This window comes from Peromyscus eremicus, chromosome 20, assembly GCF_949786415.1.
Source record: "Peromyscus eremicus chromosome 20, PerEre_H2_v1, whole genome shotgun sequence".
Taxonomy (NCBI): domain Eukaryota; kingdom Metazoa; phylum Chordata; class Mammalia; order Rodentia; family Cricetidae; genus Peromyscus; species Peromyscus eremicus.
The window spans coordinates 46,467,620-46,488,021 of NC_081436.1; positions in this window are offsets into that span (position 1 = coordinate 46,467,620).

Sequence of the window (20,402 nt, forward strand, 5' to 3'; positions counted from 1 at the left end):
TTACTGGTAGTTTTAGTGATAAAAACAAACAAACAACCAACAAACATTTTCATGATTTTATTCTTTATTTTATTTTGTCAATTTCCTATATGTGAATATATGGTGATACACTCACCTCAATTACCCACCTTCATTTTCCACTAAACACCTTCTTCCCACCTAGTCCTCCCATGGCTACACCATTAGAGAAAAAGACACCTCCACTCCCAGTAACCGTTAACTGTCATTTGATCTGCAGGAAGAGATGGGACCTCAAGGCCACATCCTTTATCCATGGTCTGAAGCTGGAGGAACCAATAGGGGATTATCCATAGTGGCTATGTGTCCATGGTTGCCATAGCAATGTCATCTCTGGGTGGCAGCATGTCATGACACTCTTCTCCATGCCCTGGCTCTTAAATTCCTTCCACCCTCTATTCTTGGAGTCTTTGGGCCTTGTGGGAAGAGGATAAAAACACATCTCATTTAGGGCTGAGCACTCTCAGTCACTTCTCAGTGCTTTGACCACATATGAGTCTCTGTGTGATTGTCATCCTCTTTAAAAAAAAAAAAAAGACCTCCTCTGCCTGAGACTAAGAGGAGCACTATTCTATGAGAATAAACATGAATATTTAGAAGGCAGTTTAACAGCATATTCATTTAGGGATGAAATAGTAGTGTATTGTACTGGATAGTTTTATGTCAACTTGACACAAGCTGAAGCCATGCAAGAGGAAGGAACCTTAATTAGAAATGGCCTCAATAAGATCAGGTTGTAGGCAGGCCTGTAAGGCAATTTCTTAATTAGTGATAGATGGTGGTGGTCCTGGGTTCTATAAGAAAGTAGCCTGAGCAAGCCATAAAAAGCAAGCCAGTAAGCAGCCCTCCTTTAATGGCTTTTGCATCAGCTTCTGCCTCCAGGTCTCTGCCCTGCTTGAGTTCCTGTCCTGACTTTCTTTGCTAATGAACTGTGATGTGGAAGTGTAAGGCAAGTATATGCTTTTCTCCTCAACTTGCTTTTTGGTCATGGTGTTTCAGTGCAGCGATAAAAACCCTAACATGTATTCTTCTCTTGGGCTCAGGCTCTCCCCAGCCATAGACTTCTGACCAGGCCTGTTGTATTAGGTGTGTATTCCCTTCCAGGGAGCAGGCTTTATATCTAACCATGAAGTGGTTGGTTATTCCCAAAATGATTGTATCAATGTTGCACCAGTGGACAAATCTCACCGGACAGGTCAGTACTATAGTACACGTAGTATATGGTACTAACTTAAGATAATTGCCTCGTTACCTAGCAGATAATTACAACATGTAATGAAACACATTAACCCTCTATGTAAATAGGAATCATTTTGTTGAAAGAGATCACATTTAAATGTATTGTATTAAGGGTTTATTTTATTTTATTTATTTGTCTTTTTGTGTGTGTGTGTGTGTGTGTGTGTGTGTGTGTGTGTATGTGTGTTAGAGAGGATGGAATTAATACATCAACAACCCCAAGAACTAGAGTGCCTATGATAGGACCTCATTAATTCTCATGATCAATGCCCCCGAGCTGGTCTTCAAGCCTATCATGCTTTCCTTCCAGTTCCTTTCTCACACATGACAAATAACATTTCCAGAGACAAATAACCTCGCTGCTTTGCTTCCTCCACCTGTTAGTTTCTCACTTCCAAAGAAGTAATTATGTGATGTAAATTATGACCCTTGTGAATCACTCCCTGTATACCCATGCTTATCTTTTATCTCTTCTCTGCTTTTAATACACTCTATGCCTATCAGCGTGTGTGTGCGTGCGTGCGTGTGTGCGTGCGTGCGTGTGCGTGCGTGCGTGTGTGTGCGTGTGTGCGTGCGTGCGCGCGTGTGCGTGCGTGCGTGCGTGTGTGTGTGTGTGTGTGTGTGTGCACGTGTGTGTGTGTGTGTGTGTGTGTGTGTGTGTGTGTGTGTGTACATATGTGGAAGCCAAAAGACAACACTGACTGTCTTTCTCAACTTCATCTCTACTTTTGAGGCAAGGTCTCTCACTGAACCTGGTATTCACCAACTGTTAGATTTGTGGGCTAGCAAGCCTTAGAGATTCTCCTGTCTCTGCCTCCCCAGTGCTGGAATTACAGGTGTATGCTACCTTGTCTAACTTTTGACATGAGAGGGAGGGATCTGAACCCAGGACCTCAGGTTTGTAAACAGGCACTTCATTGAATGAACCATTTGCCCAGCCCCAGGAAACAATTGTGTAAAGTCTTTAAGTATGCCATTAACGCATTCTTTTCCCTCCGTGCCCATGTTAGTCCTGCAATAGGCTTGCAACTAGAACCAAGTTTTATCAAATTATTTGTTTTTGTTTTGGTTTTCGAGACAGGGTTTCTCTGTCTTGGAATTCACTTTGTAGATCAGGCTGGCCTCGAACTCACAGAGATCTGCCTGCTTCTACCTCCCAAGTACTGAGATTATAGGCATGCACCACCACCACCTGCAAGTTTTATAAAATTCTTAATTAAGGCATTCTTTAAAAGTCAAAATTTTCATGAAAGTGTAAGTTATATAGGCTAAGAGGTTTTGTGTTTTAGTGGCCCCTAAAGCTGGGCGGCGGCGGCGGCGGCGGCGGCGGCGGCGGCGGCGGCGGCGGCGGCGGCGGCGGCGGGCGCACGCCTTTAATCCCAGCACTTGGGAGGCAGAGCCAGGTGGAGCTCTGTGAGTTCGAGGCCAGCCTGGGCTACCAAATGAGTTCCAGGAAAGGCGCAAAGCTACACAGGGAAACCATGTCTCGGAAAAAAAAAAAAATGTCCCAATAGTAATCTCTGGAGCTACCACCTGGATCATGAGCTTTCTGAGGACAAGGTCCTCTTTGTCTTGTTCCCTTAGACATCCATAACTCTTTGCCTGGAGTAAAATATTACATTCAATTATATGGAAATACACATATTAAACCATTGTGAAGTTCACATGACTTAACCTGACAGATTCTCAATAAATGGATGCTGAACACATATATTTAGGGAGAATTATTTTAAATAGGGGTTTGCAAGAATTCTGTTCTTGTCTCTTGCTATTACCTAACCAGAGAAATAAGGCAGATAAAAAGTGGGAGGATTATCACAGCTAAAAGCCATTTTCTCTCTAACTTTTTGCCCTGTGAATGCAACAGAAACACCTGGAATATAAATAATGCCAGAGTTATGAAAACAGGAAAAGGAATGGGGATCTTATATCAGAAAGGGCTTTGATAGAATTAGCTTATGTATCCTGTCATGATTGCCACAGGTAGACGCTATTTTTAATTTTTATTTTACTGACCAAGAAATCAAGAGAGAGAGTTTAAGTAGTTTCCTTAGGTCAGATTTCTTGCTAGCAGAGGTACTCAGATTCAAGCTCAGTGGGGCGACTCTGAACTCTACCCTCCATTGCCTTGGAGAAGAAGTAGTCCCAATAGAAAGCATGACAGTATAGGTTGAATTAGAAGCTACTTGTGTCTATCTGCCCTTCTTGGGATTGAATTTTCTGAGCCATGGCATGCTAGGCAGTTAATATATTGAAATCCATAACAGTTTTGTGGAAAAACAGTCCTGATGATAATAACTTTTGCTGAAAAGCAGTACGTTATGTTTTCTGCAAAGATTGGAGCTAAAACTTCTTGCCAGACCACAGGCATTTTACAAACAAAATAAATTTAAACAGTTTGTGAAGGTCACAGAAAACAAGAAGCAGAGAGAATGGGCTTGGTTAAAATAAAATGACAAGATTGGTCACTGGTCACTAGCACTCACTTCTCTCTCTGAGGACTCAGATTTTGTTTGCAGCACCCAAATGGCTGCTCACAACCATCCATAACTCCAGTTCCATCTGATACTGTCTTCTGACGTCCCCAGGTACTAGACACACACATGGTTCACATACTTACGTGCAGGCCAAGCAGACATATAAATAAATTTAAAATTATAATACTTCTGAATAAATTAAGAATGCCTATTGAACCAGAGAGGTAGGAAGTAACCGTGGCTACTCTCCTGCTTCTGTGATCTTTCAGTTTTTACCCAAAAAAGAAAAAAAAAAGCAAGAGGACACCTCAAAGTAACACAGCATCTAAGAAGTAGACATCTGGGACTTTCTGCCTAGTGGGGAAGCCTTTGAGTGAACTGAGGAAGGTGGACAATAACATGAAGAATGTCTTTGGAAAACCCTCAAAAATGGCCAGAAATTAAAATTACTTCAAATTCCCAATTAAAAAAAAGAATACCTATAATCCATTTTTTAATTGTAAAAATATTTTTCGTAAAAATATTTTTTCATTTAAAAAATTTTCTTTCCTTTTACATACCAACCCTTGTTCCCCCTCCTTCCTCTTCTCCCCGCTCCCCCCACCTCCCCCCCATCCCCTCCTCCATCCAGTGACTGATGGAAGCAGATGCAGAGACCCACAGACAAGCACTTGGCTAAGATCCTGGAGTTCAGTTGTGAAGAGAGGGAGGAAGGATTATAAGAGCAAGTGGGTGGGGGGGTCAGAATCATGATGGGAAAAAACCACAGAGATAGCTGAACCAAGCTAGTGGGAGCTCATGGACTCTGGACTGACAGCTGGGGAGATTACATGGGACTGAACTAGGACCCTCTAAATGTGGGTGAAAGTTTTGTGGATTGATGTGTTTGTGGGTCTCCTGGCAATGGGACCAAGACTTATCCTGGGTAGACAAACTGGTTTTTTTAGAGCCCATTCCCTACGGTGCCATGCCTTACTTAGCCTTGATGCAAGGAGGAGGGGCTAGGTCCAGCCCCAACTGGGTATGCCAGCCTGTGCTGACTACCTAAGGGAGACCTATAATCAATTAAGTACACTTAGCATATTAAAATATCTTGTTACTGTGCCTTTAAGAATTTTACATGATAGACAATTTTCTGAAACTATCATTTTAATAAATCAAATATTTGAATCCAAACATGATAGATAGCTTTTGAAAAATAAAGTTGGTGAATGTTTCAGGGTCTTACTTATAACTATAGTCATAGAGAATTAAGGGTAATTTATAGTGGAAGCTGATGACAGTCTTCTGAGACAACATGTGTGATGCTGCCCCCATTTCTCATATAAAGTTCTAAAGTGATTATCCTTATGCATTTTGGAGAACTTCTAAATATCAAGAGACGAAACTTACATGGTGACTGACAGACACCAAAGGTGAGATGTTTTATCTTATCTCACACCACAGAGTAATATCCTTTTTGTTATTGAAAGCCACCAGCAATGTTCAGGCTCTCATTGCAATGCCCATTTGCAATTTCCTTACCTATCACTCCAGAAGTGAGACAGATGGCAAAGAATCCTCTGGATCTCCACCTCCACAATGAACACCACTCTACACGCTAAATGGGATTTTGACTCAACTCATCCAAAAGTGATTGTTGTTGAAAAGCACCTATTTACAAGACATATTGGTAGTCACCGCAAATAACTAAAGATGCTGATTATTCCTGCTTTTCAATGTATTCTTTTGGAGTGGATCAGAAGCAGAAAGGGCTTTGATTTGATTGTATCAACAGTTGACAGTTGTCCATACTCATTGAGCTACTCAAATGAGTGAGTTTGGTAAAATATTTATCGTGTAGCTATTCTGTCAACACAGGTCCAAAAAGTAATCTTGTGGCCATTCAACATGTAATGATGGAGTGCTTTCTACATGCTAGGTACTGTATTGAGGGCAGGAATCTCAATGTAGCACAGCAGAGATACAGTCTTGGCTTTATTTCCAGTGCAAAGATGATAATAAGAAAAAGCAGCAGCTTAGGATCAAGTCCATTTCCAGTGCTGGATATTTTCTCATCCAAACACGTTTTCCTCTTTTCTTAACTCGACTCTGCATACAGGAGGCTGATCTCTAAGTTCAGCATAAGGGACTCCTTCCCCCTTTACCTGCCATGCTGTGCTACTAGCTGAGCACTAGGAAAAGACAGAAGGTAGAGGAATTGAGTGAGATCAAGTCTTCCCCAGGAAGGTTGTTACAGACTAGCAGAGCCCCACATTAGCAAAGTGTGCATTTCCTTTTAGGTAGTCCTGCCCAAACCGTTCCCAAACTCCAATATCTCTTTCATCCTTTAGCTCCTTCAAACTTGCTACAGTTTGACTTTTTTTTGTTCATTTGTTTTTCATGACAGTCTCATTACGTGGCGCTGGCTGTCCTGAAACTCACTATGTAGATAAGTCTGGCCTCAGATTCACAGAGATCCTCCTCCCTGTGCCTCATGAGAGCTGGGTTTAAAGGTGTGCACCACCACACCAGACTCAGTTTGAATCTTGACTGTCCCCCAAAGGCTCATGTTCAGAACCCTTTAGCTCTACCCTCTGACACGATTTTGAAGGCCATGAAAGCTTTTAGAGGTAGCATCTGGAATGCAGAAATGGGTGTCCAAGAGCAAGCTTTGTAGGTTTTACCTGCTTCCTGCCTGAAATGATTTGAAGAGACTATTGGCCTTATTATGCCTGTCACCATGGACAGCACCAATTCACTATGCCTTCCTTCCTGTGATGAAATTCCTGGAACTGTCGGCCCAAATAAACCTTCCCTTATTTAAGCTGTTTACAGGTGTTTTTTTTTTTTTTTTTTTTTGTCACAGCAATAGGGATAACAACAAAGAGGAGACCCTAGGATTATTTTGCTGTTATTGTAGACTGTAGTATTACAGTTTTCAAAACCATTTCTACACCTTGGAAATGAAGAGAAACCCATTCACAGACTAAAGTTGAAACTCCACAAGGCCAGGCTTAGTTCTTGTTAATTTCTGTCCACAATACTGTCCAACATAATACTTTTCTTAAGATAAGTATTTTAATAGTAAATGCATGTCTAAGTGTGTGGTGATTTGAATGAGAACAACCCCCCATAGGCTTATATGTTTAAATACTCAATGGAACTGTTTGGGAAGGCTTAGGAGGTATGGCCTTGTTGAAGGAGGTGTGTCACTAGGGGTGAGCTTTAAAGTTTGAAAAGCCCACAGCATTCTCCTCAGTTAGTGCTCTCTCTTTCCTCTCTCTCTCTCTCTCTCTCTCTCTCTCTCTCTCTCTCTCTTCTCTCTCTCTCTCTCTTCTCCTCTCTCTCTCTTCTCTCTCTCTCTCTCTCTCTTCTCTCTCTCTCTCTCTCTCTTCTCTCTCTCTCTCTCTCTCCTCTCTTCTCTCTCTCTCTCTCTCTCTCTCTCTCTCTCCTCTCTCTCTCTCTTCTCTCTCTCTCTCTCTCTCTTCTCTCTCTCTCTCTCTCTCTCTCTCTCTCTCTCTCTCTTCTCTCTCTCTCTCTCTCTCTCTTCTCTCTCTCTCTCTCTCCCTCCCCTTCATGCTTAGCCATTGCTGCTGTTGCGGTTTCTGCTTTTATAGACATGGACTCACCCCTATGAAACTGTGAGCCTCTTAGAATTGTTTCTTCTATAAGTTGCCTTGGTCATAGTCATTGCTTTTGTCACAGTGGTAGTAAAGTAACTAAGACAAGGTAATCCCGAACTGTCAAAAATATCACAGAGAGTTAACACAGAGGGTGAAGAAACAGCCACACTAAGAATAAATGAAGGACAAGTGACAGTAACATTACTAAGTCTTTGAAAAGCCAGAAAACATTGCCTCTCAGTTCACATCTCTGTGTCAACATTCAGATGTTGGATCTCCTGGAATAGTTGAATCAACCACTTTAATTCTCATTTGATCATCTGCATAATAATAACGATAAAGTAACTAGCCAAAATTGTTTCATTTGCACTAAGTAACTGATATCAAAGATTCCTGAAGAAGGTCTATATGCCAAAGATTAGGTTAGTTAGGACAAGTAATATTTTTTTTGTGAGTGTATGTATGTATGCTTTGGACTTCAATTAAAGGGATATTGTTGTAGTTGTCATTTTGCATGACTAAATGATACTCAGAAATCAGAAATATGTAATAAAATGCTTGGAAGTAAATGAAAAAATGGTCATTATAATATTGATCAGAATAATTTGAGACCTTGGTTTAAAATAGAATGTATCCATATTTAAAAATCACATCTGGATATTTTCTTATACAGAGCCATTTCGTTTGCCCACTGCTATTCAGAGAATTCTTTTAGTAATCAAATTTATAATTTAAATCTGGACACAATTCTGGGCTTGGTAAATATGAACAGATTAGGGAAAATGTTTCTAATTCCATCTTATTTTCTAGACCATATTCTTTTACAGCTTATTGTAAATTAAGCATAAGCTTAAATTAACATTGGTAGTGTCTAAATCAGATTAATTTGTCTGAGTGTCAGTACCTAAATCAGTGAGCACATCCCAGATTTATGATTCAGGTCCCAGAAAATTGTGTAAGGCAAGAAAAGGAAAAGAAAAGACTTGTTTCTCCCATGTGGAGTTGAAGCATGGGAGTGTGGGAACACAAGAAAAATTGTGTGGGGTCCAAACTCTGCAGATGAACTTAAAGCCTGCCTTGATGATCTGCAAACAGGGACGTGCTCTTAGCTACTTTGAAGGACTATTGTTCAGGGCTGACTTGAGATCTATGCCTAGTGTTCATCATGGTTGTCCCTTACATAGCAAAATTATCTTGAGAATTAATAAAGTTTTGAACTGAGGAAAACATCAAAGTTAGTCCACCATACTTAGGTTGAAAGAAAGATATGAGCTTGTATGCTTGAAGCCAAGTGCAAGGTGATGATAGTGGATGGGTATTAAAGATAAGAATATATAAAGAAAGGTTTCAACAGTATCCTGTGGGTCCAAGTGGGTACTGTGTCATGATTTCTTCTTCTCTGTGTGGGACATCTCTGGGCAACTGTTATTAAAATGAAATGGCATTTGACAAGGAACCAGGATCCAGGAATCCTTCTCTCTCTGGATACATCACAGTGGATTTTTTAAAAAAGGCATATCAAAGGGATAATCTAGGAAAAAATCATGCTGTTCATTTCTAAAAGATTTTCCACTAAATCCCTATAGGGTCGTCACACCACATGATGCTATCAGAATGCTTTCAGCATGTACTATGCTCAGTAGGATGGCTGGTCTCCTTGGCCTCATTTCTCTAGATCTACACCCTAATCTCAATTCTCCCATCTTAACACAGGATAATGAATAAAACTGCCCCACAGGAAAGAAAGGGCAACATTTGTTTATCTATTCATGTGCTAAACATTCAGTAATATGGTCTGAGTTTCTTGGACTTGATTCTTGTAAGGCAATACATCCCTTTTGTCCAGTAGAAGGGTAAAGATGAGCCCTGGACACCACTTGCTATTTCTTCAGAGTCATTCTCACAAATTCTGTCTGTCTCTTCATCGTTTCCTTTCCAAGTGGATATAAAGGGGGTTTCAATTCTCATTCAGTCCTTACTAGTTGTATCATTTTGATGCTATTTTTCTATTATCCATGAGTAATCATTTGTTTAACTGGAATCGGTGACCTCACTTCAGAGTAGTTTATAAATGATTATAGAAGAAATACCTGAAAATTGGCTAGTCTTCACATAGTCTTGATTCTCCCACAAAACTCATTTCAGGTATACTTGTTTCTTTTTCTTTCCACTGGTCACCTTGATATTAAGTAATCTTTGACACAAACAAAAAAACAGGGGTCTAACAGATTAAAGAGAAAGGTTAAAATATCAATGGTAAGATGCCAGTATCTGTCCTGGTATACGAGTATTTCTTTGTCTGCCAGGAGTCCTGACTTCCTTCTTGTAGAAATAGGTTCTAGAACCCCACTCTCCCTTTCTAGGAAATGGTTATTTTTCCATATGCAATACATTAAGAATGTGATCAAAGAAATCTAAAGTAACACTGCCTGACCTTAGGTGATTAGAAAGGAGTACTTCATTCAAACCTGGCCATAGTAAGAATTATGTCATGGCGTCATGGGATTTCAATTCAAAGAAAGAGACAACAGAAGTCAGTCATATTCTGATGATGATACAGAATGATTGAAGAGACCACTTTGTGGGAAAATCTTTTGTAAGAAAATGAATTCAACATATGGAGAAGACATGCAATGCGTTTAGAATACAATGTGGTTTTCTCCTCTGGTTGGATCCTGGCTGGCATTTGCTCTTTTTGTTGTTATAAGTATTCCAATCAACTTATAGTTTTTTCCTTTGCCTTACTTAGTTTATATTCAGCTTTCTGTTACTTTCAACTAGAAAGAAGGTTGTTCAGGAAACACCTTTTTAAAAAGAAAAGATTCCACAAACCAGGCAAAAAGGAGGTGTTTGAATCTGTCTAAAGAGGACCCTAAGTTGGAACTGACCCAGGTGTAGATATTGTCCTTGCATGGCTGTATTTAGAACTCAAATTAAGGGCAATAGAGAAGGTGGGAATGAGGAGAATGCCCAAATGAAACTGTTGACCATTGAAAGGCAGTCAGAGTCAGCATCGAAAATATCAAACACTGCCAGACATACTGGCACACACCTTCATTACCAGCACTCAGGAGGTAGAGGCGGGAGGATCTAAGTGAGTTTGAAGCCAGCCTGGTCTATATAGTGAGTTCTGGGACAGCCAGGGGCTAGCTACATAAAGAACCTGTCTTGAAAAAGTCAAACAAACAAACAAACCAAAACACAAACATATGCACAAAACTAGTCAAGCCAGTATGTCTTCAATGGGAAGTAGATTCAACTTAGTAACTAAGTAGCTAAGACAGAAGGGGTAATTATGAGGCAGACTCCACTACACAGATGGAGATTTTCTGCTATTAATGCTCTATAGAGTCTAGTAGTAAATGAACGGGTGATCATTACTCTATCTGCAGAAAGGAATGTTGATAAGCTGGGTAATATAAGAATGGATTTTGCTACTCAAGACAATGTCTATTCAAACAATAGTGTCTTAATTCTACATTTATGGCATCTCTTGGTCCAATGTAGATAATTCATGCTCATAGATGAAGCTCCTAGCTTAAAAAGAAGCCTCGTTAAGCTACATTCCTATTTTAAGAACACTAGTCATGTGAAATTTCAAATTCATAGACTCTTTTAACACTGAAGGGTTTCTTCATTCTACAAACTGGACTGCATTTATCACAGCATTTCTTTAATCAAAAGTGCCCTCCTTCCACTACAGCTAAACACAAGTCAGTTTGTATGTAGCATTTCAGAAAATAACCTGTATGGAGAAAGACAAACCAAGAAGTGCAAATAAGTTTCCAAAGGCATCTATAATCTTGTGAAGTTCAGCATGCTGTTCATGATATATAAGAATTCAAGGGTTAGATACAAGCCTATCTTATCTCAGAGCTATAATATTTATTTTACTATTTTGTCAGTTGTCAGATGTTCTCTGTTTACTCATACTTACAATCAAAAGGTTGTGAGTTCTTTAGGTATGGCGTTAGCATGCACCACTTGAGGTCATGAATTCACTAACACTAACTATAGCAAGGATAAGTATATGGAAAAGAATGATCATCATGTCTTGGATCAGAAAGATCCTTTAGAATTGAAATCACTTTCCTACTTGTTACTGTGTATAAACCTTATTACAATCCTGTGAAACAGGTATCGGTAGAGTATTTTTTAAAGGCTTATCCAGTTTTGATAGGGACATTAAATAACTTGCCCAAGGTCCTATAGGAGGACTATATCAGGAACCCAGGGTCTGTATACCATTCTTGTGAATGTTTTCCTTCCCAATATGCTACAGGTGCTACACAGCAGAACACCTTGTCTGACCTTGATTGAATTGTCTGAGATATCTCATAAATGACAGTAACAAATCTTCATGAAGGCATTTTCTGGCTTTCCAAGCATGATGTTGCATAACTGGCCTTGGGCTGAACTTCTTGAGAATTGTTTAAAAATCAAAGCCCAGAATATAATTGCCAGTTTCTCAATTAATTGGCCTAAAACTTTCCTTGAACCTTCTCCTGCTGTCAGGTAAATGACAGACATCCCTTAATGACTACTTGGTAAATGAGCTACTGCTGTTTGCTCAACCTATCTAGCAGAATTTGTTTATTTTACAGCCAGCTGAAGTATATAGAGGACAGAGTAGAAGATTTGGGTTTCATTTTGCATGAGTAAATCAGAAAGGATATTTAAAATATTTAGCCAATATTTAAGTGTTAGGTATTTTATTTCATTTTTAGAGATCATCATTATATATGAAATATATACTTATTATTTTTATAATTGTATGTTTGCTTTGTTGAGAAAATCCTGAGCTGAAAATCTACTAGAGACAAAAGATAATCATACAATACAATGAAATACTTTTCGTTCAATTTTGTATAATTTGGGAAAAAAATAAAATGCATTCAACCTTGTCAGAAATACAATCTTCTGCATTACTCAACATTGGAGAAAGTTAGAATGGTCTCTGAATTTTGTAAAGGAACAAAATGGAAAGCCAGTAAAATATATGATTAGCTAGCTAGTTTGTTTAATAAATAACTAGAAGAAAGCAATTATTTTTTGCCATTCAATTTCAATATACTGACTCATCCTTCTCAACTGGGAAGTTTTAGTTATGCATGAGAACTGCTTGAATGAGGAAATGGTTGGTGTTAACATTTTCTCTATATGGTTTTATATGCATATTTATAAGCCCCAAATAATAATAAAATGAAGCATTCATACCAAAGAATGTTGAAGGGCAATATTCAGCAGCCACAAATATCTAAGATTTATGATAATATAACCATGATGATTTTAGTGGTGTTTAGAGAATTCTTTAATGGATGTGTTCCATCTTCAGCTAACTCAAATCTATAAGGAGATAAAGAAAGTCTTGTCTGAATAGTCCTGTTTTAATAGCTGTTCCCAACATACACTCACTGTGTGCAGGGTTGTTTGCTTGGGCATATCAATTCAGTCTATATGAGCATATGAGCACACCTTTGACTTATTCCTTCATTTTAGAGTTGTTTACATGAGTAATTGAACAGCAAGAATGTTGGACTTTGAAAAGTCCTCTCATAATAGCTGTTGGTTTTGCTTCATTTGCTGTGGTGAAATGGGTAGTCAACTTTCCAAATACACTTCATATTTTCAGCGTAATAACCTTTATACCTAACCTCATCTTAATGTATAAAAACCTTTCACCTATCAAAACAGACACTCTCTCTAGTCACAGAATGATATCAATAAAACAGTATAGCTATGTGTGTTTAGTGTACACAGGTTGTTAGAAAAAAAATTTTCCCTGCAGACATTGGACCCATCTTCATGGCCTTGAGGTAGCTGTTTCTCAATGGAAACCATCCAGTTTTGGCACTTTATCTTAGAATGAGATTTGTGTGGGTTGGACTCCAAATGTTAATGAAGTTGCCTAGCGACCACATTTCAGCAGAGGAGAAACTGAGAATTTTGACAACATTTAGCTGCATAGAAAGTTTACCAGGAGTCTGTTGACAAGTAGGTGGTAGGGAATTTGCAATTTTCATCTGTGTGTCTTCTTAGAATGGGGCTGACTGGTGTGAATGCTTACAAGCGTAGTCCTTTCCAACTACTCTCAATTCATACCAGTATTCAGTAGCCTTCTGTCTAAAACGTGGATCAGGATTTCATCTGAAAAGTCAAAGAACAAATATTTTTGAAGTTTTATGATGTGCAAGGACAATGCAGGGGATTATGATATGAAAATATGTAAACCATGATTCCACAGAATATCGACAGCAAGGGCAACTTCATCAGGGAGAGGCTCACTAACCTGAGGCACAGCAAAAGAAAGTCCCTTAAAGACAGGTACCTCAAGAAGTAGAGCAGAGTGAGCTGAAGGATCTCAAGGAAACACAAGGTTGAGAAGACAATGGCATAGGAGGAGTGAGCCGTAACACTGGGCCAATCCTTACAAGGTCTTAAATAGTGCTTGGACTTTTTCCTGAAGAAAAGAAATAGGAAATTATTAGAAGCCATGACTACAAAGAGAGAAAATCATTGGTGGCTCAAAGAGGCACCATTAGATGCAGCAGCTTACTTAGAAGAATTTTGTGTTTTTATTGTACTGCTACCCAAAGAAGATGATGAAGACACAGAGTAGGTCATTGCCAATAGGATGGGAAGGAAGACTGAATCGAGAGACATTTCAGAGGTACAACTGAACAGACTGGGCACCATGCCTTTGGGAGGCCATGAAAGGCAGATATGGAGGGAGAGGGATAAAAGGTATATGAGAAAAAAAGAGGAGCAAGCATTCTGTTTCATTTATTTTTTGTACATCTATCTATCTATCTATCTATCTATCTATCTATCTATCTATCTATCTATCTATCTATCACCTATCTATCCATCATCTATCTATTATCTATCTATCCATCATCTATCTATCTATCTATCTATCTATCTATCTATCTATCTATCTATCTATCTATCTATCTATGTATCATCTATCATCTATGTGTGCCACGGCACACATGTGAGGAGCAGAGCACAACTTTGTGTTTTTTAAATTTTTTTTCTCAAGACAGGGTTTCTCTGTGTAGCACTGGCTGTCCTGGAACTTGCTATGCAGACCAGGCTCGTCTTGAACTCAGAAATCCTCCTGCCTTTACTGCCCCAGTGCTGGAATTAAAGGTATGCACCACCACGCCCAGCAATTTTGTACATTTTGGTTCTACCTTTCCATCACATGGGTCAGTCCAGCAGTAGCAGCAGGAGCCTGTGCTTGTTGAGCCATCTCTACAGAGAAAGCATTCTTTAGGAACACTAACTCCCAGGAGTTGTTGTTTGAGACATTTAAACAGACACACCATTGTATCTGCAGGATATAGACTCAGACTTAGGAGTGGTCTACAGATATATAAAAAGAGAGACAATGAGAGTGGAGGTCATTGCTTAGAAGGGAAGTTGGTGTGAATACTGTCCTGAGCCCCCCAGGAATTCTGAGGATCAGTTGAAATTTGGACGCATCAGATTCCATAATGAAGACTTATTTGAGTAGAGAGAGTCAAGAGAAAAATCAAAAGCCAAGAATTCCAAATGAAATTCATATTTCAAGGGAAAAAAAAGAATCCCCCAGTGGAATGAGGCCAGGAGATAGAATGGGAGAGAGCTGACAATACACTGTAGCAGGGTTGGCTGTAGAAAGTACCCTTTTTATCAGTAGTTACCGTTTAGTGACTTGGCAATAACAATGTCCATAAAGTGCCTGGAGCAGGCATGTGAGAAGTGAGAAATTGGGAGGGAGTAAATGAGATAACTACGAAATTTGGCTGTGGAGAGAGATATTATGTTTGTATTTATTTCATATTTGAATGTATGTGTGCATGTGTGTCTAAAGAAGTAAGAAAGAAAGATTATCAAAATGATGAAAAGTACAACGTATTGAGTTAGAATCAAGTTTTTATAAAGTTTTCTTTCTTTATTTCTTTTTTTTTCCTTTTTTTTTTTTTTTTGTTTTTTGTTTTTTGAGACAGTGTTTTTCTGTGTAGCCTCGCTCTGTAGACCAGGCTGGCCTTGAAGTCACAGAGATTTGCCTACCTCTGCCTCCCAAGTGCTGGGATTAAAGACATGCACCACTACCACCCAGCTATTTATGCAGCTTTTGATACTGAGAATAATTCATCTGATGATTTCTCAGTTTGTCCTTTTCCCCTGAATTTGGGTGTGGAGGGTCCCTTCAAGTCTTCTGATGAGAAGAAGATAAGATGAGCCATCAGAGGTTTGAGATAAGGAATTTTTGTAAGGAGAGTGCCTGAGTCCATTTACATTGCTAGAACAAAGTATCCAAGACTTGATCATTTGTAAAGTATAGAAATTTATTATTTTTTTCAGAGTTCTGGAGGCTGTGAACATAAGACGAAGTGTCCAGCATCCAGTGTTGGTGAGGGTCTTCTTGCTTTGTCTCCATCTAGTGGAAGGCACAAAGACTCACTCAATAAGTGCTTATAAGCTTCTGTAATGAGGGCATTTCCCACTTAGGAGGGCATTGTCTTCATGGGCTAGTCACCTCCAAAAGGTCCCACTATCACACCAGAAATGAGATTTCAACCTGTGACTCTGAGAAACATGTTCAGACCATAGCAGAGGTGATGAGTATGACTAGGGACATAGAGCTGTACTTCGAATCTGTACTTATTAGGGAGTACTAAACACAGACTCTTAGCAATACTAATTTGCTCATTCAGGGGAATCTACCAGCAGTAATCACTGACCTGAAACCACCACAGAGATGGGCTGCTACAGTTTTTGATGTTGGTTGGCTATATTGCTACAGGGGAAAAATGAGAAGAATGAAGAGCAAAGAGATTTTTGGCTATTAATCAAAATTATTGGTGGGACTAAAGGGCTGGAACCTAACCTTGGCAAAACTTCCTTGGGTTTTTTTTGTAGCTGTAAAGGATCAAATCCATTCAGTGAGCCATGATGAGAAGATATCTCATTTAGAGAAATATCAACTGCCACTTACTGTTTTACTTTGAATATCTTATATAGCTCTTGTTTCATTTTGCAATAGCTTCTTCAAATAAACTGCTGGCATACACTACAGTTGTTGATTTTGGAGAAAAAAAGGTACCACACTTTTATATATTTTCCCAAGTTCTCTTTTCTTTGTTTGCTAACTTTAAACTCTCCTGTGGCAGGATTCTGCTGTTTCTCATGATAAGTAGAGGATTGTTCTGCACACAGATTCTTGCTGAGAATATCTACCATTAGGTCCTCATGAAAAAAGTCTTATAAACAAAATTTATGACCCTGTACATGTGTCTCCCTGTGTACTAATCAACTAGGACAATCAATGCTTTGCTCAAATGCTCAACTCTTCAAAAAAAAAAATCTAAAGTCGTACTATAATCAGACACCAGTTTCAAGCAAGTGTGAAGTTAGAAGCAGTGGTTCTATATTCTCTAAAGCTTGAGCCTGTTTCCTATCATGACATCCATGTTCTCTGTCATGGACAACCTCTGATTTATATTGGCTCTGTCTGCTTCACATAGTTCAAGACACAATGGTGTATCTATGTCTATAATGCTCCAACGTCTGTTCACTGCTATTATTTAATTTCATTTTTTGCATATGAAAATTAGATTAGGATGGAAAAGACCCCCTTTCGCTCCTCCGTCTAATATTAGTCATTAATTTTCTCACTTTAAATTATCTATGTACAGGAGCATAAGGGAGAAGAAGGTAGGTTGTATAGGGGAGATTATGACCAAGTATATCATATTTTGTATTTTAGGAAGTTTTAGCTTATGGTAATTCTACCAATAGTTGGTAAAATTATTTTAAGTCTGACACGCTCATGATATATACTTCTATCTATCTATCTATCTATCTATCTATCTATCTATCTATCTATCTATCTGAGACAGGTATCTAGTAGCTCAGGTTGGCCTTAGCCTTGCTCTGTAGCTGAGGGTGACCTTGAACTTCTGATCTGCTTGCCTTCACTGCCCTGGCCTGCACCACCACAACCAGTTTATGTGATGCTGGGGATCGAACCCAGGGCCTTGTGTATACTAGGCAAGTAGTCTACCAATTGAGCTATACTCCTAGCCATGAAAATGCATTATATTTCAGTGCAATGTCTGTATCAGAATATTTACATATCTTTCTAATATAAATATAATATATTCTAATAGAAAATGCACAGATTTTCATTGCTGGCCAATGTAAGCGTAATTATAATATGACCTAGAGAAGAGGAAGTATCCTGATATACAAGGGGGAGGGACACAACTAGGATATAGTATTCATCCCCCCATTCTGTCCCCCTCACAATATTGTTTATTGAGTCTTCGAAATCCCTCTTATGTAGTCCATATTATTGAGTACTTTCAAGTACAGGAAGTGCATATATAAAAGCTGAAGTAGGAGGAGCCCAGTGAAGCGATGCTGAAGAAACGGTAAAATTAGAAAATCCCAACTGTGTAATTCCCAGTCAGGCAGAAGAGTCCTTCGAGGGTGATATTTGGCTTATCTCCACTCCCCAGAGCGTGTGCTACTGCACCCCCAGGGCTGACAGGAAGCTGGGTTCTAGAGCAGACAGATGACAGATGCGGTTCAGCTCTGAAACGATCACCTCTTAGAGGTGCGATCACAGGTAATCTCTCTGTCAGTTTTCTCCTCTGTGAAATGGTGCTGTTAATGCTTTCCGTCTCTAATGAAGAGCTACGTGGTGCAGGACATAGCCGGTTTATCTTTTCATTCCAATTTATAGATGCTTCTTATGCAACGTACTCATTTAACACCCACTTTGTTGTAGAAATGTCTCTCAGGACTGAAAACAGACATGCATGCAGGACACATATCCTCTGGCTTCATGGAGTTATGCTCCTAGGTAAGAACAAGCCAAAACAGTACAAAATCAGAATATGGTAAGTTGCAATAAAGGTCAAAAAGAAACTGCACAATTCGGGTACCATGCGGAGTCCCACAAAGGTTTCTTAGAGAGATCTGAGCGTGCTTTACCCAGCAGGGCTGCATTAGAGGTTAGCTTGACCACGTGTGTGGTTGCCAGGTGATTGAAAGGGTCTACACTTGGCAGTGCTAGGGTGAGGTCTTTTGTTCCATCCCTTGGCATTCCTATAAAAAGTCCCATTAGAAGAGACAGAAGGGGCCAGTGGATAAAGATCCAGGCCCTCCTGAGGCTATCCTGTGTTTCTGTTTCTCTCCCCTCTATCTGTCTATCTAATATCTCTTATCCCTCATCTTCAAGAGTACACTGTCATAAAATGTGGGAGCTAGTCTCTCAGCTGGGCTCCCACAGTACTGTAATCAGGTGAGAAGTTCATGAAAAGATGGTATGTAAATGATGTAAAAATTGTAAAAGGTACTGGGCGCAGTGGCATATGCCTTTAATTCCAGAACTCGGGAGGCAGATTCAGGTGGATCTCTGTGGGTTCCGGGGCAGCCTAGTCTACAGAGTGAGTTCCAGGATAGCCAAGGCTACACAAAGAAACTCTGTCTTGAAAAACCGAAAAAAAAAAAAAAAAAAAGAAAAGAAAAGAAAAAAAAAAAAAAAAAAAAAGGAAAAGGAGCTTACAGCTCAATAGCTCAGTTGGTAGAGTATTTACCAGAACCATATGTGTTAAGAATGATGGTGTATGTTCATAATTTCAGCTCTCAGGAGATAGAGACAGAAGAGTCAGAAGTTCAAGGTCATCCTCAGATGCACAGTGATTTCGACACCCTGTATCAAAAAAACTTTAAAAGGCTGAAACTTTTTTAAAGTTTCACATTTACTTTAATTTTTAATACATGGTAAAATTATGTATATAACAAATACTTGTTTTAAAGGATTTATTTACGCCTTGTTATTAGTAAATGTTGGATTTATAAACCTATGTTATATTCCTATATACTGGGGGGTCACATAAAACTTTTTAAGGTAGAGTGGAAAATAATTAATTATAAAGTGGATCTTAAAATTTTTTTAAAAAATCTTTTGAGGTTATAATATAATTACATCATTTTCCCCCTTCCCTTACCTCCCTGGCAAGGGAGAAACTTTGATAGGAGAGGAATATTTGTGTAAAGCCCTGGGAAAAGCATTGTCTTGTCCTTGTTGTCTATGAAATTCAAGCCAGCACTATGAAGGCAGGAAGTGACCCTGCACGGATGATCAGATCAAGAAAGCACTTCAGGCCCGGCTTAGAGATGGCTGGATTTGTTCCACGTGTAATGGGAAATCAGCATCGGGCTCGGAAACAGAATAAAAACAGGTAACTGATCCCAATGTGCCTTTTAGAATACTTTATTATAGTGTGTGAATTCAGACTGGACAAGAGCTGAGGGTAACAAGTCAGCAGGCTGTGATTCCAGGAAAAAGGACAGTGATAATTGGTTTTAGGGACAGAGAGAGAAAGGAGAGGGGAGGGAAGAAGGGAGGGAGGGAGGGAAGGAGGGAGGGAGAGAAGGAGGGAGGGAGAGAACATGAATATAACATGACATGGAGGTGAAGTATAACCATGACAAAATGACGAGGAATTGATGGCAATATGTGTGAAAGAATAGAAAAAGGAATATAGGAACCATGACTGAGTCAGACATCTGGACTGCTAGTAACATAAATGAGGAGAGGGGGCAGATGTGTGAAAAAGTGAAATGGATGCACTTTTTCTTAGAACATGTCAATTTTGAAATGCCTGTGAGAAAGATCAAGATACTGTACTCTAAAAAGAGGCCAAGCTGATGTTCTTACTTACAGTCATCTTAATAAAATTAGCAGATGGAATTGTTTTGGTTGGAGTATCTTGGATAATTCTTCATGGGTCATCATCTGTTACTATTCAAATACTCGAAGATTCTCTTTTAGCTATGTATTTCATCACAAATTCAGTGCTGTACTTGGATTGAGCTAATGCATTTGTATCAGGTTCCAAATTGCCTCCACAGCAGCCAAATTGATCAAGTCAATGGTATTTAATGCTTTTGTTTGGCATCCTTAACATCTAATCTAAATCCTTATAAAATAGATATGAGCTCACAGTGTGGCTTAAAAATGGAGATGCAAGACCTAATGTGAAATCATTCAAAGTTGTAA